The sequence below is a fragment of the Parasteatoda tepidariorum genome, chromosome X2, assembly GCF_043381705.1.
Source record: "Parasteatoda tepidariorum isolate YZ-2023 chromosome X2, CAS_Ptep_4.0, whole genome shotgun sequence".
Classification (NCBI taxonomy): Eukaryota; Metazoa; Arthropoda; class Arachnida; order Araneae; family Theridiidae; genus Parasteatoda; species Parasteatoda tepidariorum.
Window position 1 is genome coordinate 37,147,470 of NC_092215.1, and position 18,686 is coordinate 37,166,155.

Below are 18,686 nucleotides of genomic sequence, written 5' to 3' on the forward strand. Positions count from 1 at the left end.
CAAACATACGTATTTGCATATATATATATATAGATAGATATATATATATAGATAGATATATATATATAGATAGATATATATATATATATATATAATAAATTCTACACGGAATCAAGCTCACAATTATTTAATTAATAATAATTCTCCAAAATTATATTGTTTCTATCCTAAGATTTGAAAAAAAAATCTTTTTTCAATCTGCTTTAAAGATTTTCCTCTTTATTACAGGATTCACATGGCGCTTAAAGGATTACGCAAAACTGACAAGCACAAGTAGTAAATTTATAATCAAAATAGAAAAATAGAAATTGCTAGCAAAACAGAAAAGCTAGCCCAAGCTGTAAATTTGATATGGCTTTCACTTTCAAATAAAAAATTTACAAGAACTTGCGAGGATGTTTGTACACCTGGAATCATTTTAGTATTATACAGGTTTTAATTCAGCATAGGTTCATTCCAGAAGAATTTTTAAAATTGGGTGAAGACGATTCGACAAAACACAATGTATTAACTAATTATTTTCGGCCGAAAATGTTTTTGAATTAAATGCGTGTATTGATCAAGCGAAATACTAAAATTGACTTGAAATTAGAACCGATAAAAATTACTGTAATCACATAAACCGCTTGTCACCACTTTTAAATTTTCCTAGACTTGCAATTACCATGCAAATATTAATTTTAATTATGAAATTTCAAATTATTTTACCTAACATGTCAAATCAATAATCTATATAACTTTGCTGACATATTGGTTCTCTGGAGGGCATGCCGTTAAAAGAAAAGAAATAAATTTTTTTACATCACTGTAATTATTTAATTTATAAATGTACTCAGAAATATATGCTCATAAGAATTACGTAATGAACAAAGCTGTAGCGGTTAAAATTATTTACTGTAAAAAATTTATACTTAAATTAACGAATTCTTTCTATGTTTTTTTACAGAACTGTTTCCTAGTATTTGCTTCGAGCGAATATTTCATCAAAGTTACGAAATAACTATCGTCATTTCCTTGAGGAAATGAATTTTGTCAATAGTAAGGAATTATTTCGTCCTTTTATTAGAAAAAACGTAACACCTAATGTATCTAACTTTTCTAAATCCGCAACATATAGCTAGGTCAATGTCACTTTAATAACACTAGAGAGACATATAGAGTAGGGAGATAAATTACACCTTTGCCCAAAGCGGGATTTGAACCCAGAATCTTCCTGGTACAAAGCCAACTCCTCCATTGCCATATTGCCCGGTAAGCTTATTTAATCACTTTATTTTTGATCACCTAAACTCCATCGCAAATTCGTCATTCTAGTTAACAATCTCCCATAATGCACTTTGATGAGGTTTCGAGTTGAAGAAACATTTTCTTCATATTATTGGGAGCTCCCGTTTCATCACAAAAACACGGATTTCGTGATGAAATAATTCGAAAAATTAACGAAATATAGCTCAAGGATTTCTGTATTTCTGAGATTTCATTGACAAAATTTCGAAATTTCAATATATCAACATCCACTTCTTGAATAGCAGCGTACTCATCACGGTGAAAAACTTAAAATGGTGTTGGGACTATATTTTTATCAGAAATAACTATCAGAAATAATTGAACAGTCAAATAGCTTGGCTTTTGCTATTTGACTGTTCAATATAACGGTATGCTCCCCAGAAGGTCATATTTCGTCAATATTATTTATTAGTAATTAAATATACTAATAAGTGTTAACGAAGAAGCGTTTTTAGAAAGTTTTAAATAATTTAAAAACTACTACCGATTTGTAAAATCTCATCCCGACTAAAGTACAAGTTGACAATGACGGTTCTAAAATTGATGTTGCAAAAGATTTCTCGCTTCTTTTAAATTCGGCTACCACTTTATAAGCTTCTTAAATAGCGCAGAAACCTGTTGCAGCCCATAAATTTTGTCTAGTTTATATGATTTCCTTCTTTTTTTTTTAATTTATCAACCTAATTAAAATAGACTAAAATTTTATTTCATTGTTTTCTAAATTTTTGTCTTTTTTATGTCAATGAGTTTTCTTTCAAAATTCTTTTATATATTAATATCACCATTAACTCTACCAAACTGATTTGCTTGTAAAAATATTATGTGTTTAAGAAAATCTTTGTCGTAACTGGATTTAAAATCTGACTCAACATAGATTAATAAAACCTCGTTTAATACCTTACTTGACAGAATTTACTGTATTATAACCATTGAATTGGTAACTTTTACGTTCATATGATATCGGTTTACCGGAATTTCTGGTTTTCAAAATTATAGTTCTTATTTCTCACATAGGATAAAAATTACAAAACTGAAAATAAATTTAATTAAACTAATGTTTTCCTTGAAATGTCACAATTAACTATTCCAAACATACGTATTTGCATGTGAAAATGCATTATGTTTTACCTATTTTATAAAAATAATTATCGAAAAAATGAGGCGTAAAATAAGCAAACAAAAAAACTAATTATATACATAAGGTAGATAAAAAATATGCATACTAAGTTCAAATTTCTTACGCAGTTGTATTAAATTATACAAAATGTTTACGAGACTTAAATGCTTCCAAAATTGTTTGAAAAGAAGAAAATTTTCGAAATTCTAAAATGGGTAAGAAACTCTCATTTTTGCACCTCGATTATTTCAGAAATAATATTACATTGCCGCAAATTCTTCTATTTCCACCACCAGTAATGATTTGCCCAGGTAACAATGTTAGAACTCGAGAATACACTTAATTTAATGTAGCGTCAATTATGTATACTGCTCGTACAGAATATCGAGGAAAAAAGGAAAGTTGTTAGAATACTTTCCTTCTAGAGTATAGTTGCTCAGAGCAAAGCTTAGAGCATGTTTCCTTTCGTGTTTAAGGAACCTAGGTAATCGTTGTCTTGATTACAGTTACATTCATTAGGTACTTAAGATTTGCTTTCGAACCAAACTAGTTTTGATAAGTTTATGCCGAAAATTGTTGAGATAAAGTAAGAAATTATTAATATGTTCTACGCTTGGTTTTTGTAGTTCATTTTATTATAATTATTTTTATTAATATTTGCAGAATCGTATAAGAATAAAGTAAATGGAGAAAATAGTTCTAGTAAAACTATGATACTGTAGAGTAGAAATATTTCTAGTAAAAATAAATATAATTCTGGTTAGTAAAACCAGAATTTACAGTATTAAAACAATTCATTTGGTAATTTTCCCATTAATATGACTACGATTAAACAGAAATTCTGGTTTTCTGAATTATAGTTATTCTTACCACACATTTAGTTGTTTTTAATTCTGGTATGATAAAATCTATGGTAATACCATTTCTGGAAAGAAAAACCTTAATTCTGGTATAATAAAATCTATGGTAATACCATTTCTGGAAAGAAAAACCTTAATTCTGGTTAATAAAACCAAAAATACGCTACCATTCATTTTTAATTTTCTGTCTATATGGAAACGGTTTACAGGAAGTTCTGGTTTTTAAAATTACAGTTCTTATTATTACCCATGTAGTAAGAAATACAAAAATGAAAAGCAAGTTTAACCGAATTAATGTCGCTTATGCAATGCTCAAAGGTATCATGATAAAATTACTTCATTTTGACCACATTTACCAAATTTTATCACATATTGTAAAACTATATTTTATTGTTAATTTTACCAAAATCATTACCATAGTGCTTCGGTAAAAATTACCAAACTCTTTTACGCTCTTTATAGAGGTACACGGAAAAGTTTACGGTACGTACGGTGAAGTGCACGGTAAGCACTGCAAAGTTTACAATATTCTGGTGGTTTTGACCATACCACTTTTTCCTTGCTTATACAGGGTCATTCCTTAGATCAGAGGAAAACTGCCCCATTAATCTGTTTACCATCAAGGAGCCAGGTCACAGTAGAAAATGGGGACGACTTCCACTAAAATATCAGAAAGATTTGAAAACACAAAAGATAAGTAATTCGAAACATCGTGCAACTGAGAGAGTCGGATAAAAAAAATTAAAATAAATTTTTTTTCATAAAAAACCTTGTTGGAACAACATTGGCTTCATTTGAACTGTAGCACAAAAACAAGACGAAAGACTAAGATTTCCACAAGAAGCGATTTTTATGTAGAAAATGGACTTTTAATTAAAAACTGTTATATATATCTATGAATTTACGAAATCTACTTTATAGAGCTATGTATGGATCATCATACTGGCTAAATAGCTTCCACAGTTTTTATAGCTCATACCCTTTCTTTAGTTGAAATTTTTAATGATTTTTCAGTATAAACGTAACAGAAATTTCCTTTACACGCACTCAATTTCTAACACTAGCCCCATTCAATTTTCATTGGGAGCTTAATGAGGCTGGTATGGGCATGACACACTATTCCTATAACACCATGTGTCTACAAAAGCCTCCAAAGGTATGTGGCTGTTTTTGCTTAATAATGTAGATTAATTGAAACAATACAGAGTAAAACTTAATATAAAAAATCGGTAAGAAGCCAATATATTTTATAAAAAAAACTAGCACTTTTTGTTGAAATTCTTAAAATAAAATATTATAATAAAAATGTAAAAAAAAAATTTAAAAACCTTCTGCATATTTCAAAAGAATATTTGCAGTGTGTTTATACAACTGCACATGGAAGTGTATATTAGCGTTGCAAATCTTGTACGTTATCTCACAGCGAAAATTTGATCTAAAATTAATAGTTATTCAGGATTTCCATTTCAGCCCCATGTCTACACTTGCCTCCTTCTCTGCTACCTTCTTTCACACGGACTTCGTTTAAACAATAGTTAACATTCGGTTGGTATGGTGATTTTCATATTTTTAAGAAATATGATAAACAGTGAATAAGGTTGCACATGCTGCAATAGCTATAAAAGAAAATGGAAGTTTTCCAAAAAAATAAAGCTAATCTAATTCTTCTTCCACAAATCTTCCTGCAATCTTCTCCAGCGAATTTTTAAAACCGTTACTCCCCATTTATACATGACGTCACAAGATGAAAGAAAACCTGATTTTTTCCCTTTCAATTCTTCTAGCCTGGACAGGAAGTTTTAAATTTTTACCGGTCTTAGGAAACTTGCTATTGCTTACCATCAGTCAGCCACCGTTATTAAAAGTAAATACAGTTATTCTTAGATATTAGGCTTTAAATATTGTTAGGCTTGAATTTTACAAAAAAATGCATTTTAAATTAAAAAAAAAGCAGTTCTCTTTCATGGATAAACATTCAGCTGATGTTACTCGTACCATATAACTTTGAATCTATCAGACAGATATTTAATTAAATAAATGAGTAATACAATAAATATGAATTAATACATTAATATTTATTTAAAATTTATTAATGTATTAATTCATATTAAATCTTAAATGCATTAATGTGTTAATTCATATTAATTCATAAATGTATCATAATTAATGTATTAATTCATAAATCAATTAATACAAATTAATAAAATACTGTTTTGGGTAGGAAAATAGTAAAGGGAGATTTTTTTTCATTTCTATGACGATAAATTTTGCGTTGCGTAAGTGATTGGAACTTTTATTGCATTACATACTATTTGTCTCTATTGGGACAGAAAATGTTGATTTTTTTACACATTTTGAATATTGAAATTTTTTTTTATCCTAACCAGTAACATTAATTAAAAACCAAACCCAAAAAAGCAAATAAACGTCTGAATAATCAATAAATAAAAAAAGATAAAAATATAAGCATACTGAGTGCTCTTTGACACGTACTTAGACGCATTCTTTTAATGGTTCTAGGTCAGAAGGAAAAAACTTCAAAATGCTAATTAATTAAGAAGACACTAAATTGGAAGAAAAATTCGAAATGAGTCAGAATAAAAAACTACGAAAACAGACACAAAAACTGCTCCTCTGAATAAATATGTCTTGAAAATTTATCTCAAAACAATTATAATTAAACTATATATTTTTGAGAAATATTGACAAAAAAATCAATTTATGTTTAAAGTTGGAAAAATGTTTGATACAACAGGTTTTGTTTATATTTGCGAAACAAATACTTACTTAATTACTAAAAACATTTTACAGTAAATATCAAGGATCAATGATTTTATCAAGTAGTAAGCAAGGAGTTTCTCAATTAAAACACAATTATGTTATGCACATGTGTTTCTCCCGTAAATAATTCAGCTATAATTACCAGCAATAAATCTTATTAACCAAGTCTCAAAGTTATAATGAATGAATAATAGGTAAAAGCTGACAAGGTTGTTTACAATACTTACCAAAAAACCACGACAATTCATGTACGTGGTTAAAATAGAGAGCTTAATGAAAAATCCATAAAGAACTATATCAAGAGTGTAGTAATTAGGTTCAAATTCTAAATGTCAAACATGCTTACGACTAATATGATCTTGTTCTACACGAATCTAAATCACTCTAATCTGTTGGGAATATTCATTCCCACCTAAAATGTTCCCTACAATTTAATGGGCTTAATTGATACTTAGTTGCAATATAAAATCCCATTAAATGTTTGGGAAGATTATATGAAAGAATCTGATACAGTTATGCGTATAGTGCCATTTTCATATTAAAATTGAATCATATTGTTATTGCTAAAAATAAATGTACAGATTTATAATCTTTTGTTAATGCATCGTAATTAAATTCATCAGGATTAATCCTTAGGAATGATGTTTAGATTTCAGCAGAAAGATAAATTATAGATTTCTCAAAGTTTTAAAATGGATTTTTACTAAATTATATCTTTGTGTGCTATTTAAAAGTTTCATTATTAAGCAATTTATAAGCAAAATCTTATGTATAATGAAAGAAATATCCAATTAAACTTTATATTCTAACTAAAAACTTGTCAATTGTCTTCGTATACAAGTAACAATACTATTAAAATATATTGCATTAAAATCCAGATTTGTACGGGGAGAGAAAATTGAAAAAAATTGTATAGTTTAATTCATTTTATGTTTTTATTTTTAATCCCAAAAAGTTTTTTTTTTCGTTTAAATAAATCTTAATAAATCTTTAATAAATCTTAATTTTTTGCTTAATTTCGTTAAATAAATCTTAATTAAATCTTACTAAGACCATAATCCGACCAGAGCACAAGTACTTGCCTATCAAATTATTTTTAACCTAGACACAAAAAGCAAACGTGATAGCAATTAAGTAAATTCCATTGTACCGTAAAATATTATACCGTAATTCTTTGGGTGATATTTATTTACTTAGGGTGATTCAGTAATTTTACGGTAATTATTATTGCAAAAATTACGGTATAACAGATTTCTGGTTTCGAACATGCACCGGTAAATTAGATGCTACGGTTAAAAGTACCATAATATTGTACAGTGTAGTTACCAGAAGAACATTTCACCAGAAGAATTCTTTTTTGTTAAATGAACCAGAATTAATTTCCTTCATAACCTATACCAGCAGACCTGTTTTCTCGGAAAAATCTGTATTTTGAATCGTAATAAAATTCGCATTTGATACACATAAGCATACCTCTGTTTAAACGTTACTAATGTATTATGTAATGAAACTCAAGAATATTCAAGGTATAATATAATAAAAGTATGACAATGCTAGTAGTAGGCTCCATTAGAGAAAAAAAATATGATAAAAATTGCTACAATATGATTAGCTTACCATGTTTATGTCTTATGGGAACTCCAAAAAGCTAGATAGTTTTTACCGAAGCGCTTTGGTAGTGATTTTGATTAAATTAAGAATAAAGTTTGATTTTACACTGAGATAAATTTAGAAAATGCGGTAAAATTTGTTAATTTTGTCATGGTACTTCAGAGCATGGTATAAAAAATTTTATTCGGTTAAATGTAATTTTCAGTTGTATGTTTCACTAAATGTGTAATAATAAGAACTATGATTTTGAAAATCAGAATTTCGTGTAAACTGCTACCATATAGACAGAAATTTAAAAATGAATGGTTTAAATAGCTTATATTTTGGTTTTATTGACCAGAATTAGGGTTTCTCTTGCCGAAAATAATATTACCATAGATTTTATTTTACCAGAATTTGCTTCTCCGTGTTCATATACAAATGTATAGCCATTTAGCATTTTATATTCTAGCTTACGATATTAATTTTAGATAAAATAGGGCCATTTTTGGTTTTAACAATTGGATTATTTTTTTAAAAAAAATTATTATCAAATTAATTTCCTCAAACTAAAGTTAGTAAATACTATAATCAGTAAGTACTATAATCAGTTTATAGTTAGAAACGAATAAAAAAAAACTCTTTTTTTTTTTCAAAATCCGTTTAGAAGTTAGTAAAAATTTATTGGATAAAATGATTTAATTTTGAACAAAATTTACGTACACCTATGCATAAAATACTGAGCATAAAAAGTAGGTTTTCATTTAATTTTCAAAAGCATTATTTCTAATTGAATAGTATTTTTCATAAATATTTCTTTATTACCACTTTTTTCTCTTTATGTATAGAAAAGATTGAATAGCTAAAATAATTTTTTTCCCGTTCTTCTGACGTAATGAATACACTGATCATATTAAAAGACATATTCATAAAAATTAAAATGAAAATCATTTAATGAAATCCTCTGGCTCATCTGGTTGAAAGGAAATCATCAATCTTTAATATTATAAAGCTTATTCTCCGTTGGGAAAATTTTTCAAGCTATTAAAACATGATTAAATCATTAACTTTATACCATACGAAGAATAGCTAATCACATTACATTTACTATTAGATTTATTCACATGAGCAACTATAACAATAAAAAAATGAACGATGAGTACTTATGGCTACTCACAATGGTTCTTTAGTTCATCTGTCATAATTGCTACTTCTTTTACGCAAATTTGGCTGCTGTTTCGATTTGGCATTTAATTACGGTGAGTGAAATGTATCTTGTCAGAATTTCACTTGAATAAAACATCAATCATGGTCCAATGCTTCGTCCGGCGACACATGACGAGAGACAAACACGCAGCAAGAATAACAATTACCGGATTCGCTACGATTTAATTGCTTCCTCTTACTGGCATCCCTCCTACTTCTAGGGGAAACTGTAATAACTTAACATCATCCGCTTTTACCTAAAATTATAATATGAAAGGAAACACTGCCAAAGAATCACTGATAGCCCTTTATTTTAGACTCATTACGCAATTTAATATACACCATTTAACTTTTAAATAAATAAATAAATATTTTAAACTGAAGGTATTTTCCTTGTTTTCAATTTATCGTAGCCCCATTTCCAGTAAATGTTATTTTACACCTGAAATGTAGGTTTTTAATTAATGAAATAATTAAAAATGTAAATTCAACTTCATATGAATAATTTTTGCCGGGTAAACTGCAATTAGATATGGAAATTGATACCCAGTTAGGATTTAAAGTTATAGAAAAAAAACTATGTTTCAATATTTCTTATTATTTATGAAGCATCAGTAATTTATCAGTTTTTTATATACAGTACGCAAAATTAAAAACTGACCACCCTGACTAATGTTTCATTCTAATGTTGAGATTTTCAAGTTTTAGGACTCTGTCATAAGGGTTCAAGTGGGTGACCCTAAATATGCTAATTCATTACTGCAGACGATGTTTTAAGTTACGAAATCAAACGCAATGTGCTTTCACTGAATAAATCCATCTTTTTTTCGTCAGATCCGGATTTCTGACCCTTAAAATATGTACCCACCGTCTGGGAAATATGGTCCCTATAGTTCGGTCAAGAGAGCGGTCAATGTTTGGACCATTTGCGGAATTCATCATATTAAAGCGAATGGAAAAATGTTTGCACACAATTATAAAATCCGTTTATTCAAAGGCAATTCCAGGCAAAATATAATTTGTAGTAAATATAATTTCTTTATTATTCTATTTAATAATTGTCGAAAATATGAATTGAAGAAATGATGAAAAAAGCAGTGATGGTATAATTTTTTTAAATAATGAAGTTTTAAATAACAAAATGCAAAATTTGAGTGACTTACTAATTACACCGACAAATTATAAGAAATGTGAGAAGTTTGATTCGAATTACCTTTAAGACTAGTTTGTGACTGTTTCATTTGTGTCTATTAGATTTTGCTTAATAATTAAATCGTAAAAATATACTCTATGAAAGTTTCAATTTTATCATTTGAAATCAATATTTTAAGATTATTTTCTGATTATACGTCTTTAAAAACGATCTGCAATGCAAAAATATAATTGATTCAATACTCATTGGTTGGAATTTTTAATTACAGTGGTAAATAATAAGAAATGTGAGAAATTTGATTCTAGTAACCTTTAGAACTGTTTTGCGGATATTTCAATTGAGTTTATTAGATTTTGTTTGATAATCAAAACGTGAAAAATACATTATAAATTTATAATTTATCACTTAAAAATAATATTTTATGATTTTTTTCTGTTTAAGTATCCTTAGAAAACAATTATCCATAAGAATATAATTGATTTTACCCACATTGGTCGGAATTTTTAGTTACAGTAATAAATAATAGGAAATGTGAGATGTTTGATTCGAGTAACCTATAGGACTGTTTCATGACTACCTCATTTGTGTCTATTAGATTTTGTTTATTAATGAAAATGTAAAAAAAAATGTACGAAAATAATATTCTGCAGTATGTAAAAAAAATAAAGTACGTTTAAATTCATCTTATTTCATACAATAATTAAAACAAGCATTTAAGTTCAATTAATTGATTTCTTAAAAAAACTTTTATAAGTAAAAAAAGCATTTAAAAAAATAAGAAAAAGAGCTTTAAAATTTATAAGGAGCTTACTTTCGCTTAATCTACTTATTATTTTTATGCAAAAATCGCATTGTTGAGATGATCTAAAGCTCGGGTATGGGGGGAATTGAAAAAACTCCTCACAATTATAAATAAATTCTAGTTTATAAATAATGGAAATATTTAACTGTTATAAGTAGTTATCCTTTAATGAAACTTATGAGATTATTTATTTAACTAATTAATAATAAACTTCATTACTTAAGAATTCGTTTAAAATAATATGAAACACTTCAAACTAAGTAATATGTTAAGAAAATAATGAGCTTTATCACAAACTGAGTTGCGAATTTTGATTCAATGTTGGCATTCTACTTACCGTCTGCAATGAGTACTGATAACCAAACTAATGAGAAATTTGAACATTAATCATCAAATATTTTAAGTAATACTTAGCAAATGGAGTTAAGATTTGAGACTTGATTTATATTACGATTTTCAATTAAGTCAATCTCAGTTGAAAGAAATGAGTATTGAATTTAAACCTTCATATCATAATGAATTAGTCTAGTACCCTAATTAAGAATTATTCTGCCGAAGGAATTTAATAGTTTATTTTATTCATTTAAATATTCTCTCTCATATTTACGTGAATATTTTGTTAATAAATATGCGTTTCTATCCTGAGTGCTGAGTAACACACATAAATTCTTAAAATTTCGCAAACTTTCAGTGTAATTTAAGTTTATTAATGAATTCAATTATACTTAAGACTGTCAATAATTAAATCAATAAAGTTAACAATATATTTAATTCCATTTATGTAAGTAACATTTTAGTTATAATATCTAAAGAATTACAAAAGATTTTTCTAATAGAATATAAACTATGAATTTAATTTTTAAGTTAGCGAACAACATAAGATGCACAGAATCTCTGCAGTAAAAGCAATGATAATGGAAGATCAAATATTGGGACGTATATCATACCATAATGTATATACTTGTATATAATGAATATCATAATATAATAAGCCTGTTTTTCTACTTATTTTTAGTTGCGTATAATATATCATTTCTGAAAAGTCATTAATGTTCTGCCTTTTTAATAAATGATTTTCTTTTCTAGAAGAAGTCCAATCCTCTGGTTTTATTCCATTAGAGGGGTAGGATCGAATACACATATTATTCTACAGAAAATTTAGAAGTACTAGAATTTCAGTTCTATGAAATGAAGAAAAAAAATGAGACTAGTTTTCAGAAACTGTAATGTTTTTTTTCGTTCTACATAAAACTGGTCCTTACCGACGAAACAAATGGTAAAATACCCGTAAAAGATTGTTTTCTTTTTCATGATAAAAATTTGTATGTCCTTTTTTTTGGTGTTTGTTAAAATATGAAATTAATTTTATACATGAGAATATGTCACGGATATTTATTATTAGAAAGAGAAAGAAAGGAAAAATAAAGACAACGTATTAAAAGTAATGGAGTTTAGTACCAATTAGTTTTCAACTCTACACCTTTATGAGAAGGTACTTGATGCTTTACTCCTATTTTACCACCCTATATCCGAAAAACGCGAAATTAATAGTTAGCACAACAAATAAGACTTTGAAAATATTCTATAGATGCCTGTTTCAGCACAAATAAGAAATGCATGGGACAAAGCAGTGATATGCAGCACTTTTTATACATATGACAGTTTCGCATCAAACTGTTCCTTAGCATTGTTTCCAGGTGTACTTTTCGAAATGACAGAAATTTAATTGAATGAGGACATCATTTCATGTAGGAATACATACACCGATAACCTAATCTCTCCCTCTCCCTTGAAACTTACTGACTGTTTTGAAAAATATAACATATCATTACACTGCCCTAATCTTTTTAATCACACTAAGGGAGTGCCTTTTATATCTTAATACGTTTTTAATTAATTTTGACAAAGAACTTTAAAGCCTCAAGTCAATTGCTAATGTTTGTTCTCAATAATGCTAACTTATTAATTTATGATTTTCCAAGAAAACACTTTAATGCGCATAAAAATAGTGTTGGAGGAAAATTTATGTTCGGCAAACGATGCATAAACATGAAGAAAACACTGTCAGTTAAATTTAAGCAAAGTTTGAAGAGTTATACTATATAAATATCCTATTCATTATATGGCATTGTAGTGGTCTGTTAGTAGAATTTACGGTACGCTACGGTACACGGAGAAAGGAAATTCTGGTTTAATTACTACGTGGGAGGGATATTTTTGGTAAAAACTAATAATAATGATATTTTTGTAATTAAACCAAATATGCACGGTATTTAAACCATTTATTCGAAGATTTTTTCATTTATATGGTTCTGCTGTACCGGAAATTCTAGTTATAAGTAATGGTTCAAAATTATAGTTCTTATTAACACACATTTAGAATAAATGTTACTGAATAAATGTTTTTTAAGCCATGCTCTAAAGTATCGTAATAAAATTACCATATTTGACAAATTTTGACCCTTAACATAAAACAATATTTCATATCGTAATAATTTTAATTTCTAAAACGAAATTTCATAGTATGCAAAATGTAAGTAATGTTGTTAAAATGTAAGTTAAGTTTTACAATTTGTTATGATAGTATGTAAATTTTTTTTTAAATAATATTTCTACTTCTCTATATATTTTGTTTCACTTTTTAACGTGGATTTATAGAATTTTCGATCACATAAACTGTTAGCTTATAAATTTCCCTATACCATAAAAATCTCATTCATCACCAACAATTTCACAAAAATAAAAGATCACAAACGAACATGATTTTCAGATTGTTGATATTTTAAGAAATCATTCTTTCATTTTATATATAAAGAAGAAAAAAAACGTATAATGTAACCCAAAATATGTATCGGTCTTTTGACTTATAATTTTTTTTTATTTAAGTAACTTAGAGACATTTTAATGCTGTTCTACTTGATGGGAAAAAATTCAGAATTTAAAAAAGTCATCATCGATCAAAGGTGATTTGAATAACGGTTTTATAGTTTTTATGTCATTCCATGTATAAGGATGAGAAATGAAACGCCAATTCTTATGCAAATCATATCTGAAAAATACGAATTTTTCGCTTGAAAGCACACATTAAAATACGGCAGACCAGGAACTTACTATTTTTAAATTTATTTCTTGCACAAGGGATTAGAAAAAAATATGCTTGCTATAACATAACCGATTGAAAGTAAATTTACTTTTTAAGAGTTTTTTTTATTTATTTATTCTCTAAAAATGATAATATTAAATGCAAGAATATTGTTTTTGCATAAAAATGAAAATAAGATATTACATTTAGTTCATAAATACTATTTATTTTGAAAACTAATGCCAACTTTACACTAGAAATGCTATTTTCTCTTGCGAAGTAAAATAATAAGTATTCACTAATAGGTAAATTTTTTTGTTAGAAAACTGGTGTGAATAATTTCTCATTACAGATTACAAGCATATATTTAACTTAGAAATTTTTCTATACCACTGAAAACACTATAAATCGTTGACAATTTCACTAAAATAAAAGAATATAAACTAACATGATTTTCGGAGTGTTGATACTTTCTGAAAACAATTTTATTTTACACCTTATATATATATATATATATATATANTTCGACACAGAGTTTTTATTAAAACTTATTTTTTTCATTACTTTGTATTAATTTAGGTCAAAATAAATGCAAAATTCCATATTTAGCATTATAATAATTTATGGTTATGAAATACAGCATGAAACACCAGTGACATTTTCTGCTTTAAAGGTAAAATCTTCCCAACGCAGTTCTCTTTTAAATGCTAATTTTTCTAATTTGCAGTTATTTAGAACTAAGAGAAACAGTTATTCACCAGTGAAATTTATTTTATTTACAAAATCAATTATTTATACATTTTTGAATATGAATGAAAAAAAAAAATTCAAACTACTTTTTTTTGGATTTTACAGCATATTTTAGCACAACTATAATTCCTATAATCCAGAAGATTTTTTTTAGTAAGAGTTAAACTTTTCTTTATTATTAAAAGTACCAAAATATATTTTTACATGTAATTAGAGCGTGATATATGTATATATATATATTTATATATATATATATAAACATATAATGGGGAATTCAGAACATGCATTAGTCTTGTCTTCCTTTTTTTTATTTTAGTCACTTAGAGAATGTTTAATGTTGTCCTGGTTGATCGGTAAAAATTCAGAATTTAAGTCACAATCGATCATAGGAGATATGACTAACGGTTTTATAGTTTTCATGTCATTTCATATACAAGGATGAGAAATGAAACGCCAATTCTTATGCAAATCATATCTGAAAAATAAGATTTTTTCGCTAGAAAACAAACATTAAATATACGGCAAACCTTTACTATTTTTAAATTTATTTCCTGGAATGGGAATTATTAAATTTTATGCTTCATGTAACATAACCGGTTTAAAATACACTCAGTTTTTAATTTTTTTTCTAACAATATTAAAATGCAAAAGATTAAAATAAAATTTTTGATTTAAATCATAAAAACAATTTCTTTTTAAACTGCATGCCAGCTTTACACTACAAGTTCTATTTTTATTTACTAAGTAAATGAAATTATTTACAATATGTATGTTGTGAAAAGCTCAGTGTGTATAATTTTTATAAATTTTTCAAAAGACATTGCAAATATATACTTATATTAGAAATTTCTCTCATAACACAAAAATTGCTACTAATTCTTAGGAATTTCGTGCAAATAAAAGAACACAAACTAACATCATTTTTATATTTTAACACATAAATTTTTCATTTCATGAAGAAAAAAAATTAGTGGAACTCAGAACATGTACCGGTCTTTTCCCCCATTATATTTAATTTTTTTTTTACTATTAATATAATTTAATTTTTTTGACACTTAGTGACCATTTAAATCTGTTCTGCTAGAAGCGAGAAAAATCAGAATTTAAAAAAGTCCTCATCGATCATAAAAGATCTGAATGAATAATGCCTTAATAGTTTTTATGTCATTCCATGTATAAGGATGAGACATGAAACTCCAATTCTTATGCAAATCATATCTTAAAAATAAGAATTTTCCGCTTGAAAGCGCACATTAAATAAACGGCAGACCAAGAACTTACTATTTTTAAATTTATTTCTTGCACATGGGATTAGAAAAAAGATGCTCGCCATGACATAACCAGTTTAAAGTAAATTTATTAAAGTGTTTTAATTTTGTAAAGAAATGAAAATAAATACAGGAATTTTAACTTTCTGTAAAAAAAAAAAAAATAAATAAATAAAAAAAAAATTGCATTTCAGTCTTAAAAACTATTTCTTTTTAAAATTATGCCACCTACTCTGTGCCACTTTAGGGTTAAGGTAAGCTAAACATTTTTGCAGTACATGTAGTCATTTTTCTTCATTTTTATAGATTCATTTATATATTTAAAACTTTTTTGACTCGTTTGCTTACAGAAAACATGTATTTTCGGGAGCATTAGAATCAATTTAATGGCTTTATTTCAAAATCATTTTGTTTAAAAAAACACATTTTTAGTAATACATTCGCAATAATTCTTTCAAACCATTATTGCTTCGGTAATTTAGTAAACTTGGTTTTGCAGGAAAACTAAGAATCTGTATTTAAAAGCGTATTAAAAGCTATGATTTACAATAAACCACATTAACAATTTTTCTATCGTATTTTAGCAAGTTAAATTTACGTCTTTGATGATTTGCTATACTCCTACCGGACTTCTTAGGGATCAAGGAACTGGCCTTGCACCAGAAAGATTCTTAGTTCGAGTCTCGGACAAGGCATTGATGTTCCCTGTACTGTCTGTCCTTACTGTGGGAGCAGCGTTGGCCCACCTTATATGGGGCACTTGAAAGAGTGGAGAACAAACCTGCCCTTACACGCCTAAATTGACGAAATTTCAATGCGGTATTTTAATTTCCCAGTACTAACTTTATTGTCCTTTCAAATTCAAATTAAATAAACTAGTAATCCATCTATTTAAAACTTGCACAAAACTACAAATTTCATTTTATCACTTTTATTTTATACCCATTCAAAACTAATTCACACATTTCTAAAAATTGCAATATTTACTACGTTAAGAAATGTACCACTAAAAATATAATACTTGATTCAAGACAATTATTATATTAAAATTTAGCAAATCTATTAGAAATTCCTCCTTAAAAGTTATGATTTTAAAAAAAGCCACTTAACGAACTGCCTTTCGTATTTTAGCTAGTTAAATTTATGCCTTTGATTATATACTATACTCATTAGTATGATTTGAATTCTCTAAAGACTAATAGAATTAATTTTATTCTATTTTTAAATTCAAATCAAACCAAACTAATAATCTATTTATTTAACACTGACACAAAAATACAAATTTCCTTTTATCAGTTTAAGAAAAAATTATTTTATTTGCTTTAAAAACTATTTCACACATTCCTCTGAATTGAAATATTTTGCGGATGTAAAAAAACAAGCTGTTAAAGAAACGTTAATATATGATTTGGAACATTTATTATTTTAAAGTTTTGCATATTTATTTGAAATCCCCTCATAAAAAAATATGACTTAAACTGAGGCACATTAACGAACTTTCTTTCGTACTTGAGGAAGTTAAATTTACGCATCAGATGCTTTACTATTGGCGTCTTTTTTTAAATAAAAATAAATAATAAAAAATGCAAAAATATGTAAGTCAAAATAAAATCTCGCTCTAGGAGTAAAATGTAAATTCCTCTACAAGCGAATGATAAAGTGAACCGAAGTCTTGCTTAATTGTATTTCATAACGGTTGTTTAAAATCGCGCTTTGCGTGGTAATGAAGCTGAGAAAAAGTAGAGAAATTCTTTTATAGATTCGAGGCACGCGCTGGAATATCTCTTTTTCGTCAGGAAGGGAAAAAAGATTTTCAACGTCGAAAAAAAAAAGGAAAAAAATATTATTTTTCCCTCCTTATCTAAGTAACCAGTTATACATTAGCGATGCGCTAGTGAAACAATATTTAACAGGGGTTAAAGTGTAAGAGATACTTGGCTTGGAGTACTTGAAATCAACACTGTGTCACGAAGATAAGTGAAATTTTAGTATAGAAGCATCAGTCAAAAATTGTCATTAATCCTTGTCTAGAGCTCATTTTTATCTATTAAACATGTACATTGTTGATAAAAGTTACAAGTGCTGTGCATTTAGTAAGTTTTTTTTCTTCAAATGATTGAACAGGTTATGTGTATTTAAAAGTAATTTAGACAGAAATAACAAGAAAACTCAGATGAAAATAAACTAAAGTGAGATTTTTGCTCATTTTAAATTTTTTGTTGTTGTTATATACACCTATGAGCCATTACATTATGACCTCAGTGCTAATAACATGCAGGACCACCTTTAGCCCTCAAAACTGCTAGCACCCGCAGTGGCATTGATTACACAAGATGCTGATAGGTAGTCTGGGTATCTGGTACCAAGCACACACCAACTGGTCATATAATTCCCTCACACTGCGGGGGGGGGGGTAGCGTGGCAGCACGAATTTGGTTTTCCAAGTAGGACCTAAAATGCTCTATTGGATTAAGGTCAGGTGAATTTGGGGGCCAAGACATGACTAGAAAGTCACTGGAATGTTCCTCGAACCAATCTATGATGATTCGATCCTTATGACATGGTGCATTATCCTGTTGGTCAACACCATGCCCCGCAGGAAAAACTGTTGCCATGAATGGGTGAACCTGGTCTGCAACTATGTTCAAGTAGCTTCCAGACGTCAGGGATTGCTCTACGAGGATTATGGTTCCTAATGTGCCCCATGAAAGCATTGTTCCTTGGCGAGAAACTATAGAAACCTAGGAGAGCCCATTGGTATACATGAAGGGTGGTCATAATGTAATGGCT

At 27.7% G+C, this 18,686-nt stretch overlaps 1 protein-coding gene and 1 long non-coding RNA gene across 4 annotated transcripts in view; one reads left to right on the forward strand and one right to left on the reverse strand.

Annotated features, from left to right (window-relative positions):
• The window catches only part of LOC139427210 (uncharacterized), a 75,849-nt gene extending 66,849 nt beyond the window's left edge, over positions 1–9,000 (reverse strand). Inside the window, exon 1 of the long non-coding RNA XR_011638347.1 lies at positions 8,813–9,000. This is a non-coding gene — a long non-coding RNA (uncharacterized lncRNA). The remainder of the gene's footprint in view (positions 1–8,812) is intronic.
• LOC107441841 (leucine-rich repeat-containing protein 24-like) overlaps positions 1,073–18,686 on the forward strand; it is a 139,786-nt gene continuing 122,172 nt past the window's right edge. For 2 of the 3 annotated variants that reach the window (XM_071188125.1, XM_071188126.1), the window contains exons 1-2: positions 1,073–1,251; positions 11,883–12,072. The gene's annotated coding sequence lies outside the window, so the exon portion shown is untranslated. The remainder of the gene's footprint in view (positions 1,252–11,882; positions 12,073–18,686) is intronic. The other variant, XM_071188127.1, reaches the window with a different exon arrangement.